A 14,366-nucleotide genomic window follows, 5' to 3' on the forward strand; every position below is an offset into this window, starting at 1 on the left:
GCAAATCCTCTCAAGCTTAGTCAGGTTCGATGCGGACCGTTGGTGGACAGCCATTTTCAGGTCTCTCAAGAGATGAGGGGAGGCTTCCGTGTGGCCACTCTACCCAGATCAGTGGAGGCCTGCAGTGATGGTTGTCCTTCTGGTACTTTGTCCTATCTCCACACAGGACCTCTGGAGCTCAGTCAGTGTTCCTGTTCATCTCTCTGAATACGGCACTTTTGGGGATAAGTGCCTTATTCAACTCATGGAAGAATCCTGGTTGTGCCAAACATCTTCCATTTTAGAATTATGGAAACCACTGTATTCTTGGGAACCTGCAGAGCAGCAGATTTTTTTTGCAGCCTTCCCCTGATATGTGCCTTCTAATAATCCTGTCTCTGAGCTCGGCAGGCACTTCCTTTGACCTCATAGCTTTTGTTCTGATACAGTAACATGGTCAGCTGTGAGGCGTTCTATGAAGGCGCCTTTCCAAACCATGTCCAATCATTAATTTACCTCAGGTGGACCTTAGTCAAGGTGTAGAAACATCTTGCAGCCATCTTGCAGATAACAAACAGCGACGATCAAGAGAAATAGGAGGCACCTGAGCTAAATTAAAGAGTGTTAAAAAGTGTTGTTGCAAAGGGTCTGAATACTTATGTACATGTGATACTTACAGACCTTTTTAAAAGTCTGTTTTCACTTTGTCACTACGAGGTGCTGCATAATGAAAAAAAATATTAATTTAAAGAACTGTAGTATCAGCCTGCGGCATAAAAAATTTTTAAAAAGTGATAGCAAAATTCTAGAAACTTTCTGAATGTTCTGTATAACCCCACACTTACAACCCAGTATAAAGTAAATTAACTTATAGAGGTTTTTTAAGTTTATGTAATAAAATAAAAAGTTGGTATAATAAATAATAAAAGAAAAATCTAGTCAGGTCTTTGGATACTTTGAATGCACACCTGTGTGGTCGTACAGTCGGACGACTGATGTAGCTGTAGTTGAACATGTCATGAATTGAATATCACCACAGACCTGCAACAGAGCTCACTTACCTTACATTCGGTGGGTGTGTTTAACACATTGCTTTTGGAGTAAGAGCTGCAGGAGTAGTGAGCTAAGCTTCCATCTCCGGGACGTCTGTGTTCACAGGTAGCCAGTAATATTGGTAGTTCAGGGAATCTCCAAGCCAAATACAAACCCACCAGGCTTATGCCTAACAAGGTCGCACAAACACAGCGGCTACGGAAAATACAAGTAAACATAAATCCCATTGGAAACAAAATCAAAGGTCATCCTTGTTCTGAGAGAAAATAGAGTGTTTTCTAAATTTTCAGTCAGCTACAGGAAGCAAAAGGCCATGTGATGTTGCCATAGTTACACAGACCCAAAGCTCCTGAGATGTGGAAGGCTGATTCTCCTCTTAGACTTGGATCCTGGAGCTTTCTCTGTGTTTATCACACACAGTGAGCCCTGTGGGAGGCCCAGGACCACCGTGGGATGACAGAAGAGTCCTCCTGTCTGCTTCTCGGAGACAAAAGCCCAACTATTACATTATGTAAATTTCACATCCGTCTGTAGGACTGCTGGCAATGATTAATTGCCATCTAACCGCGAGCCACCGAGATGCAGAACATTGATGGGACAGTGACTTTTTCTTATTTATTTCTCTCCTGCCAGTGGCAGAAAAAGTGGTGGTGATGCACAAATAGCTCGCACACTGTATGAACAAGAAGCTTTTTTGCTTCAACTGTTCTACAGCAGAAAACCCCACAAACATCACTTAAGAATCAGGTTGTCTTTAGGTGTATTATAACCATTGTGTGTTTGTAGTCACTTTGTGTCATGTTGTAGTCTTTTTTGCATCCTTGTAGTTGCTACAGTAATTTGTAATTTTGTGTCTCCTTATAGTAGTTGTTATGTTAATTGTGGCCATATTATGTTTCCTTATCATAGATACTTCCCCAGAGAAAGTTTTGTGTTGGTGGACAGTCCTCACGAAACTTTTGAAAGTACCTTAGTGCTGAATAATGTTTGTACTCGGGCACATGCAGAAATGGTGCAGAAGAGTTCTGTTTTCAGCAGTTTTCTGAATATTGGGAGTGAGTTTGCCGAGCTTGCTAAGTTTGGTAGCTTGTTCCACCATCATGGGATCATTGCGCTGAAGAGGTTTGCTTGGTGTCTTCTGTGCGGTTCGTCATGGTTGCCAGACCACAGCGGAATGGAAGGATTGTAGACCTGCACACCGGTAAAGAGGCTATGAGAGTGAGAAACATGCACCCGCCAGGATACCTTGAAGCTTCGTCCTGATAGATCAGACCGAAACCAGGCTAGAGCTGATCCAGACCAAGTCAGAAAGTGTGTACAAGAGGATCTGATGGTTCACAGTGTCACCAGGAAGTGCTGCAGGAAGATCGCCCACCTGAAGCGAAGCCAGAGCAAGATGCTATCATGTTGTCTCCTTGTTGTTGGCTGTTTTCTCACTGTAGACATTTTGTGTCTTCGTAGTCGTTTCAGCTCATTGCCTGTGTCTCAGTACAGTGATTGTGTGTCTTTTTACTGCTGTTTTGTGCCTCATTGTTGCCATTTTGTGTCTTTAAAAAGAAAAGTTACCAGTAAGTTGTACTTACTGACCCACTCTGCTGACTTCTGAGCGTTGTACACAGGTAGAATTTGTGTGTCTGAACTTGCCAACAAACAGAAGAATCTGCATGGCACTGATTACGCTACAGACTCTTTATAAACAGGTAACCTTCATCATCGTCGTCATCACTCAGTGCACAGTTTGGAGAGTTCAAAGAATTTCACTCTGCTACCTCTCCGGCTCAATGTGGACATTGAAAAAAAACTATTTAGGGACTTAAAAAACGGTGCTAGAGGCAAATTTCTCTTGACCAATATTCCTCAGTATGAACTGAATGAGCTATAAATGTTCTGACACTGACCAAACACTTCACTTCCACAGTGCAAATGTCTGTCAGTCAGTCCCTAATGATACAGCTGGTTAGACTCTGATTTCATTTAGTAATCTTTATCTCTGATTAGGTCACATATACAGTGCTATGATGAAATCTTCTGCACTCGTCAAGCTGTAGCTACTTTCAGTGTAAAAAGTTAACTTTGCCTCATGGAAGTAAGATTTAGGATAACAATGTAAAAAATCTTCTCGCATGAGCCGCCCATTGTGTTGGTACAAGTCCTCACGCTTGTTCCCAATCAGTGATTTCATGATGAGTGGCGGATAAGAAAGCATCACATCTCTAAGCAAATCTGCAATCAGTGTTGCTGTTTAAAATGTGTGTGTGTGTGTGTGTGTGTGTGTGTGTTTTAGGACAGCACACTCTGCAGCTCTGCCTGACAAATAACAGGAGGACAGATGCAGGCATATGTCACGAAGACTTGGAGGCGACTCAGATGGGAACCAGGCAGGGTGCCCGAGCGCCGGTTGGCTGCTCACTGTGCACGTGTCTGCTGCACACACTCGCACCCATTCATTTGTATGCACGCATACATAGTAACACAAAAGCCCATATTTTCATGCTCAAACACACACTTGTGAGTCCCCTGTTTGAAATACTCTATAAATATGCAGACAGCTTATTGAACCTATCATGTTCTACACCTGTTTACAGGCCACAGAATATAAAGCTGCTGACTTTGGTGATCATCTGACATCTTGGGTTAATTAGCGCATCAAATTTCAGCATAGTCACACTGAGGTCAGACTGTGATTGAGAAATACAGTACACTGCACCTGCTGACCACCAGTCAGTGTGAGCGGGTTTCCATGCCCGTGTTAGCATTTAGCATCACATGCATGTTCAGCAGCAGCAGGTTGAAAAACCCTGTGTCCGCACAATGTGGTCAGACACTGAGCTGAGTGTTATGTCACTGTGCCTTCACGGCAGCAGTGTAGTTAAAGACAGAAAAAACCTGCTGCTACACACAAGTGAACCCTGAGTAAACAGCTGTAACAACTGGGAGTGTGAGTGTGTGAGGGCTGGTTTAAACTGACACTGCGTTCGCATGATTTATCCTCATGTCAGTTTTAAAATGTGATGAGGAAAATAATCGACACACCGGTCGTTATAAATAATACGGACTCCACAGGGAAAACAATGACACCTTTACACATCTGTTTTTTCCTAATAATTTCTTAAAAGTTTATTAAAAAGAAGCATGTAGTTTGCTGCTAATTACCAAAACAATAGACAATGTTCAGTATAAGTTAGTTCAGATAGTTGTAACGTAGCAATAATGCAGTTGTTGGAGTTACTGACTCTCAGGTGAGTTTCCATTAAGAAATTGCACTAATTGCATTTAAACTACAGGAAATATGGATTACTTACTGATTTATTATTGCAAATTTCACTGTTTGCATGTTCACTTGCCATCTTCTGAATATAATATGTAACGTTATTATATGCGCTGAAGGTAACGTTGCTACTGAGGTTGTAACAAGTGATCGCTTTTTATTGTAGCTGACTTTAGCACACAAAATATGTTCAGCACTTGTGAGTTTTAAAGCTGCATACATGGATTTTTGGGCACTAGAGGGCAGAAAGTCCCCAAACAGTCTGACAAGAAACAGCAGTATTAGACATGATGGCCTTTAAGTTACTGTGAATAACATGTGGGCAAACAATCGCTCAGCGGCATCATTGGCCTTCAAGCCTTTAAGCTGTGGCTTGGTCTCCAGAGCAAAACAAAATATCAATTTTTTGCTTGCGTTTCCTTGTTATTGTCAGAGTTTCTTCATGCACCAGTTCCTACCTTTGTCTATCTGACATTTGTTGCTTTACACTCCAGGCTGGGTTGGTGAGGGACTGGACTTAACAGTGATTGTGATTTTAATATCACCACAAAAAGAGGCTAAAACACTGTAGAGCTCATTCAAACATTCAGTGGACTTGTTTTGTTCAGCGTTTGCATGTTAAGACAGTTGATGTTGTGACTTCTTACACATTCACTGTCCTATTGTGTGGCAGATTTTCTCTAAGCAAAAGGAATCACTGGCTGCACCTTCTCACTAATTTTAAATGATTACTCATTTCCACGGCCAATAAACCATGTGCATCCAAGTGTGCAGTTTCCAAATTATTGACTGATGTTCACAGCCACTGAACCTTTGGGGCCGCGGCTTGAATATAGACCAACCATAGCATCTAATGTAAATGGAGGGCAATCACCTGGCTAATAGTGCTGCTGGAGATCTGATCCATCTCCAATCTAACACACACATTCAGATAGAAGTGGAAGATTGGATAGCTCGAAACCTTTCTCTGAAGTAGCCTTTCAGCACAGGCACGAGCCCCTAAGACAGATAGTTAATCCGCCGAACCTGCTCACACGTCTCTAAGTCCGCAACAAAAAACCCAATCATTTGCCAGCAGCAGGGAGGCTGTTGTTGCACCCAGCTGCTCTCTTTGTAGTAGACTGTGATGGAGAAGTTGTCAGGGAAAAAAAAACATTTGACGGGTAGGTGATAGATTGGGGACAAAGACGGCACATCTACATTAGTGCCCGTCCTGCAAACGAGTGGAAAGACAGATTTAGTAGAAGAATTGATTGATGAATGGATGGTAATTGATTCCAGAAAGAAAATAACAATTCAATTGCTTGGGTGCAGACAGGGAAGTGGATACACTAATAAAGTGTTGTGCACTTTTAATGAAGTGATGTTCACACTGCTTAGAGCTAAACAACAAGCTGCCTGCTGAGCTATAAACAGGTCTTTATAAGGTCTAAAGTTGTACTGAACAAACTGATATTGATCAAACTACATCATCAAACTACAAACCTTTGAGGGGGGGGCTGCTGTGACTGAGAGATAACTGGCTCAGAGCATGTCCAAATCAGCAGGCCTGGTGGGGTGTTCCCAGTGTAGAGTGGGCCGTTCCTAATAAAAGTGACACGAGGAAGGACGGCCAGTGAACCGGAAGGGGGACCATGGGCGCTCAAGGCTCACTGATAAATATGGAAACAAGTGGCAAACCACAGAAAAGCAACTGCAGCACAGGGTCCTGAAAATCCTAATGGACGATCAGGAAATACAGACCATCATATCAGCTGCAGACTGGTCAGACGGCCCAAGTTGACCCCCGCCCACCACCGAAAGCTCAGGCAACAACTTACAGCTTTTGCACTGTAGCACTGTAGCACTGAGCATGAAGCTTTTCAACAGCTTAGAAGCACCTAACGTGAGCTTTGCACAAAAATATCTGATAAATAAATCAGTGTACATGTCGACCTGCACGTTTGAGGTGATTCAGAAACTACCACCAATGCGTTATTTACTCTTCACACACACCATATTGGAGATGACCGAAGATCAAGATTCAACTCCAAACAGTTGATTTAATGCTAAATGGACAAATCTGCAGCGACCTTTGACCCTGAAACCTTAAACACATAGTCAATTACAAGCTGTCCCTCTTCTCCTGTCTCCTGTCTGTCTCCAGTCCTTCGTGTGATAAGAGAGACAACTACGAAAGCTCTGCAGCTGGATCCACACTGACGCATGCAGCATGAATTCCCCACATGTACACAGACAGAAGAAACACATTTCATATCTGATCCAGTGGTACAGAACAAAACAACAGCAGCTTGGCTTCAGTTTATCCCCATATAGATTTGCCTTTGATTGATTACGGTCGTCATTGCTTTCATTTGTCTGAAAGCGCAGATTTCTGCTTCTGTGAATCTATGAGCATATTGTCACTTATGATAACTGCTTCATCTGAAATTATGCTAACGTGTTCCACCACACTGCTTCAGCTGCGCACTGGCAGGATTCTCAGTCAAATATCAAACATGCATCAGAGGATTTGATGATGAAGATGCATTTGAAAATCATATGTCCTTCTTATTAGTTATTAGGATTATTGGGACTTTATTTGAGGTTTCATTGGACCTGTCGCAGCATCCTGGACTGGTCTGTTCTCATCTAATTCACACTTGTTGTCATAGAGCTGTCAACTGGAGACACGGTTTTAAACCAGAATCAGCGGCTTCCTCCACATCAGCTCCACAATAACAACAATGGGGAAATGACTGTAAGCTCAGCAGCCATCTGCTTCCTGCTTTAGAGGGACCCTCTGCTGCCCTGATGGACCTCAGCAGAATGTTAATTAGGAAGGAAGAAAATTGTTGTCTGTGAAATGGTCACAGATGGGGGCTGCAAAATCAAGTGGAAGTCCAGCAGATATAATGGATTGGAATAATTACTGTTTCTTTTTCCTCGAGACTGAGAGACCTTTTGGTGGAAATGAATTTTTCTTGCATTATTACTCAGGCTTGTTTGTTGCTGATAACACCCCGCGGTCAACAGGTATGTCCAACACCACCAGAAACTGGAAGTGGATGGATGCACTCTATTAATCTACAATGTAACACTCTAAACTGACAAACAGTGTGGAAAGCAGCCTCAGAGACCCGGGGGTACGATTGTCCTCAGCAGACCACTAAAACATGACCGGGAGACTTTTCCACATGATTTGATGCAGTATTGTTGGACAGATGTCATTTGAGGGATTAGGACATTTAGATTTTATGAGAGGCTGCTGCACCTGCTGCATCGTGATTTTATGAAAGATTCAGAATTAGCTTTTTCTTAATAAACCCATTTGTGATTTAGCCAATAAAACCGATTAAAAATGCTTCTGATTTTGTGCAAAAGAGTTGCAGAAAATTGTCTAGATGTCACAGTCAGACAGCACTGCACTATGTCAGACAAACATGTCATTATAAAGTTCACTTGCTGCACAAAACTGCATTTTCTTCTGGAGAGAAATGACTATACTGCAGGTAATCATCTTGCAACTGCTTGAAATATTAAAAACAGACTTGTGGGGGGTTCAAAGACCAGGAGAAGTGGGATGTGACACAGGAAAAACATTACAAATAACCCTCAGCCTCTAGGTGGGGGTGGGGGCTGCAGCACATGTCTCAGTGTGGAATCTCACAGTGTGCAGCTCAACACCACCCTGAGGCAAAGTTTAAAGAGCTGGAGCTTTAGTATTTCACCTTAAACTGTCAGCTTTGTGAAAACATGCCTGTCAAAGCCCTTTGTTACTGATGAGAACTGTAAAGAATCAGATGCTGCTGGGATGAATCTGTGTGTTGGGGGGCAGATGTAGATCTGTGGTTATGGTCACAGCAGGGGGGCTGCAGGGAACTGTCCTGCTGCCCAGCTTCTGTATGTTTGTCTGTGTGTTTCTCGACAAGATGAGTGAACCAAAACAAAAGCATGAAAAAACCCAGATGCAACACTATCACTCAAAGAGAAAACAGCCTCCTCACTATGTTAATTCAGAGCAGATAAGAGTGTGAGAGAAAATATTCCTTTTTCACGGGATGATGTGAATGATAAAGAGGGTGTAACATCCACTGCTAGAGAAGTGAATTGAGCTGCACCAGCTGAATCATAAATAGAGATATAAAACAAAATAAAAACAACATGCCAAGGGCTGCCGGAATAGATATGAGCTACTAGACTCAACTTCAAACTCAATTTTTCCCCAGACTTCCTCTCATCAGACATAATAAATCAAAATTGATTTTTGTGTGTAGAGTGATGGAAGCTAATAAGGTTTGGTGATACTGATGGTAAATTCATGTGCAGGTATATAAACTGGAATCAGATTCAGAAAAAAAAAACATCCTGAGGCTAAAAGCAGGACTCTGAACTGAGCAAGAAACTAAGAAAAGAAGGAGTCAGATAGATAGATGTAACTAAAACTTTGGTTTGACAAATGGCTGTTTCTTATTGCAGTGACCAAGTCAACTTATTGGCAGAGAAGACAAATACATGATCAACTGGACAACTAGTATTGTACTTGGTTTGAGAAACAGGTTTATGAAACATCTTCAATCACATCTAAAAAATTTAAGATCAAGAGCAAAGAAAGTTTCTCCCTCCTCGGTCCCCAAACCAAAGTCCAGATTCCACATTTGCAATTAAGTGCATCATTTATTACTACATCTAAGGGAAGATGATACAAAAGTGAAGCACAACCAAGGCCAAGACAACAAGCAAAGAAAGTGCAAACTGGCCCCTGAGAAGAAACAACCAAGCAGAGAGAAATTCACAAAGAGAAAACAGTACAAAGAAAAACACAGTTCACCCTCACAGCTTCAATACTATTTACAGGTAGAAACTAGTAATGCTTTTCACAAATTACAGAATAAATACTGAAAACTATAGCACGAGGCCCAACCATCCAAAATCCTAATAACAATAATCTAAAATTCACAAAAAAGGGTTTAGAGGCCGAGAACAGTGTACAGGTGCTGCTGCCAGAGAAGCCAGTGTAGCTGGTGGGAAGCAGACTTTTCACACTTGAGGAAGTGTGTGGTGGGCCAACCAGCTCCCGGCTATGCCCCCCAATGCAGGCAATCAGACAGGTGTTCTACCTATCGATACTCAAAGTGCTTTACACTGCTTCTCATCCACCCATTCACACCCATATGCAGCTGGGGTTCAGTTGGGGATCGGTGACTAGCTCAAGGACAACAGAGGAGCCGGGAATCGAACCAACAACAGTGGAAACCTCCTGCAGCACACACAAACAAACAAAGAGCAACAAAGAGAACTCACTCTCACTCGAAAACACAACTTACAAGAAACAGCCGCTAACAACTTAAACAGTCACAGAAACACGATGGTGTCCTTTTAAATCAGAGCAGACACCTGCCTTCAAATTTACCTGGACTGGCTACAAGAGGGCGGAGCCTGGAACAATTATTAGGGGGCAAAATAATTAAAAGAAACAAGAAAACATGGCTGACACTGTTCTTCCACTTCAGGTTGTGTGTTTATGTTTAGGCCTAAATAAACACATTTTTGTCAGGATATTTTTCTTTTAAAATGTCTAATGAAGTGTTTAAAAAAAAAAGAAACAAAAAAATGGGCTAAATAGATACTTGGAGTTGTGCATAAAGAGGAGATATTTATTATTAACATTGATACTAACTTAATTTAATTTATGGTGAAATATTTTATATGAATGAATTTTTTGATAACATTTAATTACCATTTTATTCATTTGCCGTTTTAATTAAATTTATTAAATATATTTAATTGTTCGTGTTCTGTGTATAATTAAAACCCCTCTAGTCTTTAATGTGGCAAAAGCAATTTCAAGTTGCATTAGATCAGAAGATGATGTAATGAAGCTTAGTAGATGTTATTGATTTGTTGTGTTTTTGTTTTTGTTTTTTTTATGACTAGTGGAACAACAGACAGTCGTACCCGCTGAACTGAACATGGCGTGTTTAGTACATGAAGAAGTGAAGGCTACTGGATCTGAAGGGACCTCTTCAAAAGCAAAGCAAATCCAAAGCCAGAGTCCGCGTTCTGTGCTTTTTAAGGTTCTTTACAGATTCTGTTATTTCTAATGAAAAACCAACAACTGTTCAAATGAAAGGCCAAAACCGCTAATGTTGCAGGACCAGTCACATCGTGCACGTTCAAACGAAGAAGTCGAGAAAAGTTTGGTAAATAAGCAGAGCCCACATCGCTGAAACTCTGCTAGACCGAGCTGAATCCCTGACAGACTGATGGCTGCAGCTTTTAATCATTTTAAACGCCATTATTTCTCACTGTGCTCAGACAGTGACTCATGCAGATTGACACTTGCTCTCCTCAAAGATGCTCCGTTCCTGCAGGGGAAGTGCGATGAGTGGTAGCAGCATTATGACATTAAACATCAGTGTGAAGTAAATAAGAGCTGGGCTCCGTGGCTGAGGGTGGAGAAGTGGCTGTTTTAATATGTTATTAAATGCACACGGCCCATTTCAGTTAATTGAAGGGCTCGGGGCTGCAGTTGCTTAGCTTGTGGATTGCTGTCGCCATTGTCGGTAAAGACCGAAGCAATAGTTGGTGATTTATTGCTTCCATTTATGCAACAGATATTTTCTTACTTAATCTAGCATATCTGTTGCCCAGAGCGACCATGTGCGAGGGCAGAGTTCACTTTAGTGATGGCAGCATTAACCAAACAGCCTGAGTCACACGTCTGTCTTTACACAATCACCGCCGCTGAGGGACAACATGACACCACAGATCGCACTGCGATTGCTGCTTCAAGCTACTTCTCCGCAAAGGATGTAAAATCATTTTGAATTATTATTCTGTTTTGACACCAGAAGCAGCGGGTGGGGGGGTTGATGAGTTGGCTGCTGGTGCCAACTGGGGAGGGCAGAGGTGCAGCTATTGTACGTAACAGACCGCAGCACATTAGCCACAGACTAAAGCTCTAAGTGGAACTATATTAAAGTTCAGGGTGTGGTAACATTGTGTACAGTGTAGGTGCAGTGTGTGTGTTGTTTCGGACAAGTATTTAGCCGTTGGTGATGGTATTAATGCAGTAATACACAGAATGTGTACTGAGGTGTGTTTGTGTGAGCTGGAGCACAGAGACTTTGACTGGATGCGTCAACCGGGCTTTTAAAAAGGAACCAAACTACACTGCTTCCCTCATTTACTCGATACTAAGGCTGTGAAATTATTCATCACATGCTGTGTGGTTAATTAATCAAAATCAATTCTATACTTCAATTTTTGCTGCGAAAATATTGACTCATTTTCATTTCATATACTTTTGCCAGATGAATAAGCCAATGAATAACTGACCGGCGGCAAAGTAGAATTTCAGAATCTTTTTTCACAGTTTTTATGCAATAATAGCCATAAAAGTAAAAAAATTCCAAAATGTTTCAGCCTTATGTCACTTTTTATTTTTTTTTATTTTTCCAGCTCATCCCTTCAGCTCAGGGCCACAGCAGCAGATCATATGGTCTCCATGTGGATTTGATACGCTGGACACGCTTCCTGATGCGTCCCACTTGTTGCACAACATCAGGGTTTGGGCAGTTTTGGGGTTCAGTGACTTCCCCAGGGACACTGGCCAGGGGGATTTAAACTACTGACCCTGTAGTCGATAGACGGCCACTCTACCGAGCCACTGCCACCCCCTTACCACGGCACGAGATCAGTGTAATTGTTTTTTGCACATTTTATGTGGGTGGCCGTCATTTTGAAAGCCATGTGTGATATTTTACAGGAAACTGAGGATATTTCTGTACTGACTGCTGATACTTTACATGTACTTTAACTTCAGTAGCATGTCATTGAGTACGTTATTGTCCTTTGACTTAAGTAATAAATCCTAGTACCTAGTACCAGTATCATGTTTTGAACAATGTGTGCGTGTAAGAGAAGTGAAAGGAAATGCAATGGGAAGTTTTGTGTTCTCAGCTTTGTCACTGCAATCAAGTGTGTGTGTGTGTGTGTGTGTGTGTGTGTGTGTGTGTGGGCGTGGGGCCAAGCAAACACCAGCCAGCAAGCAGAGCTTCATTCAATGCTGCTCTCTGGAGCCCGAGTCAATGTATCTGTGAGAGACCGTGTGTCTGTGAATCATCCCCGAAGCACTTTTATGGCTCGGTAATGAAAACAACACCTAACAACACCAAGTGGGAACCCCGGCCAAAATCTGAATATGTGTGTATGTGCCTTTCCACGCTGCTGGAGGACATGAATGACTCTTTTTAAAAGTCTGAAACTGCAGTTTGTGTGTCTGCTGTAATCGTAGGGCAGAAACATGAAGCTTTCACAGTCCAACAGTCACCAAATCTTTACAGACATTGATCATAATAAACCCATCAGCCTACAGGTGGGCAGTAGATGGTCTACTTAACAATAGCTATATCTTCAACTTCACCATAATCTTCATGAAGGAGCATTTAAAGGTTTGAAGGAGCAGTTTGATTACATTAGCTTTTGCTTGGTGTATAAAGAACAATATTAAGAAGAACAAACATGAAGAAAAACTAACAGAAGAAGAAGAAGAGCAAGAAGAAGAAACAGAAATACTTTACTGGTTCCCTCCTTGATATATTGTTGTTGGACAGCTGCACATAAATGGTGGCCTGGAAGGTCGCGGGACCCAACCCCCAGTTCTGGGGTTCATGGGCAGTAGCTGTACTTCAGCCTCACTGCTACACTTACTTCTTTATTTGCTCCTTTGTTTTGTTCAAACCACATTAATTTTAAGCCACTTTATTTATTGATCTGCTGCAGCAGTGGATAAGTGCAGGTACAGCTAAAGTGAAGTTACTAAAGCACTCGTTAAAGAGACCTTTAGGGACATTGACCATTTTAAGGTTATGCGTCTGCTGCTGGAGTTGTGTGGCCACGGGTGGAGCTCAGACCATTCTTTTAGTTTATCTCAGGGAATTAGAATAAGCCCAGATAATCTGTGCAGCAAGGAGTGATCTACTGATCCTCTGCAGGGCTGAAACAGCCAGTGAGACTCGGTGATTGCCACTGGATTTGGTCCACCAGCTGAATCCAGGCCAAACGTGTCCTTGTGAAGCTCTGTTTCAGGATGTCATACTGTCCCTATGCAGCGTCTCCAAACTGTTTTTCACTCTACCTGGTTTCTCTCTTCATGGGCTCTGACACTGTTTGACTACAGATCAGTCCACTTTTGTTGTTTCTGGTGCTCTGCATGCTAACCAAGCATGAGACTCCACTTCAGCGGTGAGCAGTGTTGGCAGGTGAGTGACAGATTCATCCCCCTACATACTTAGTAAAAGCCCAAAAACATTTAACTTGAATCGACATATATCGTCCTACAACAGCCCACAGTTTGCCCGTCTGACAGCACTGCCGTTGTAGCGGAGATCCACCAAAACTGGCAACTCAGAAGGTAGTTTAGATCCTCTGAAGCAGAACCTTAAAGAATCCTTTAAACCCGGTCATAGAATGTGAAGGTAGAGGATATTATGAAGTAGTAACATGGCATTGACAGCAATTTCCAAGACTTTTGAGAGGATGCAAGCTGAGAGACTGAAGCCACAGCTGGGAAGCTACCAGAGCAGCACAGCTGATGTGAAAACTCCTCCCCACTGTTTGCTGGTTCTCTGGTACATGTGTATTTGGCCTGTGGCTGTTTAGTGTGTGTGAACAGCAGGTACTGGTGCTGTGTTAGAACTGCCCTTAAAGGCCCGTGGGCCCCATGGGGGATGAAGGAGACGAGGAGAAACTGAGGACATAAAGGACAGACGCCTACGACTACAGGGGCTGTTTCTGCCCTGAAAGTGTTAATCTCCTAAAGAAATGCTCCTGTTGGTCATATGAGATGATGGGGATCTTCATCATCATCAACAATGGATTCAAAAGAAATGTTTCTAACTGTTTTCTGAAGCGTCCATCGTCCACCACCTCCTTTTTTCTTCTTCTCATGCTGTAATTAATGCAGCAGCCGGAGGTTACTGTCAGTCACGATGACCTGCTTCACAGACGACGTGCGTGTGGCTCGACGTCGGCTCTGTGAGGTCCACAAACTGAACAACTTTAGTGAATTAGTTTCCAGCTT

This window comes from Channa argus, chromosome 5, assembly GCF_033026475.1.
Source record: "Channa argus isolate prfri chromosome 5, Channa argus male v1.0, whole genome shotgun sequence".
Taxonomy (NCBI): Eukaryota; Metazoa; Chordata; class Actinopteri; order Anabantiformes; family Channidae; genus Channa; species Channa argus.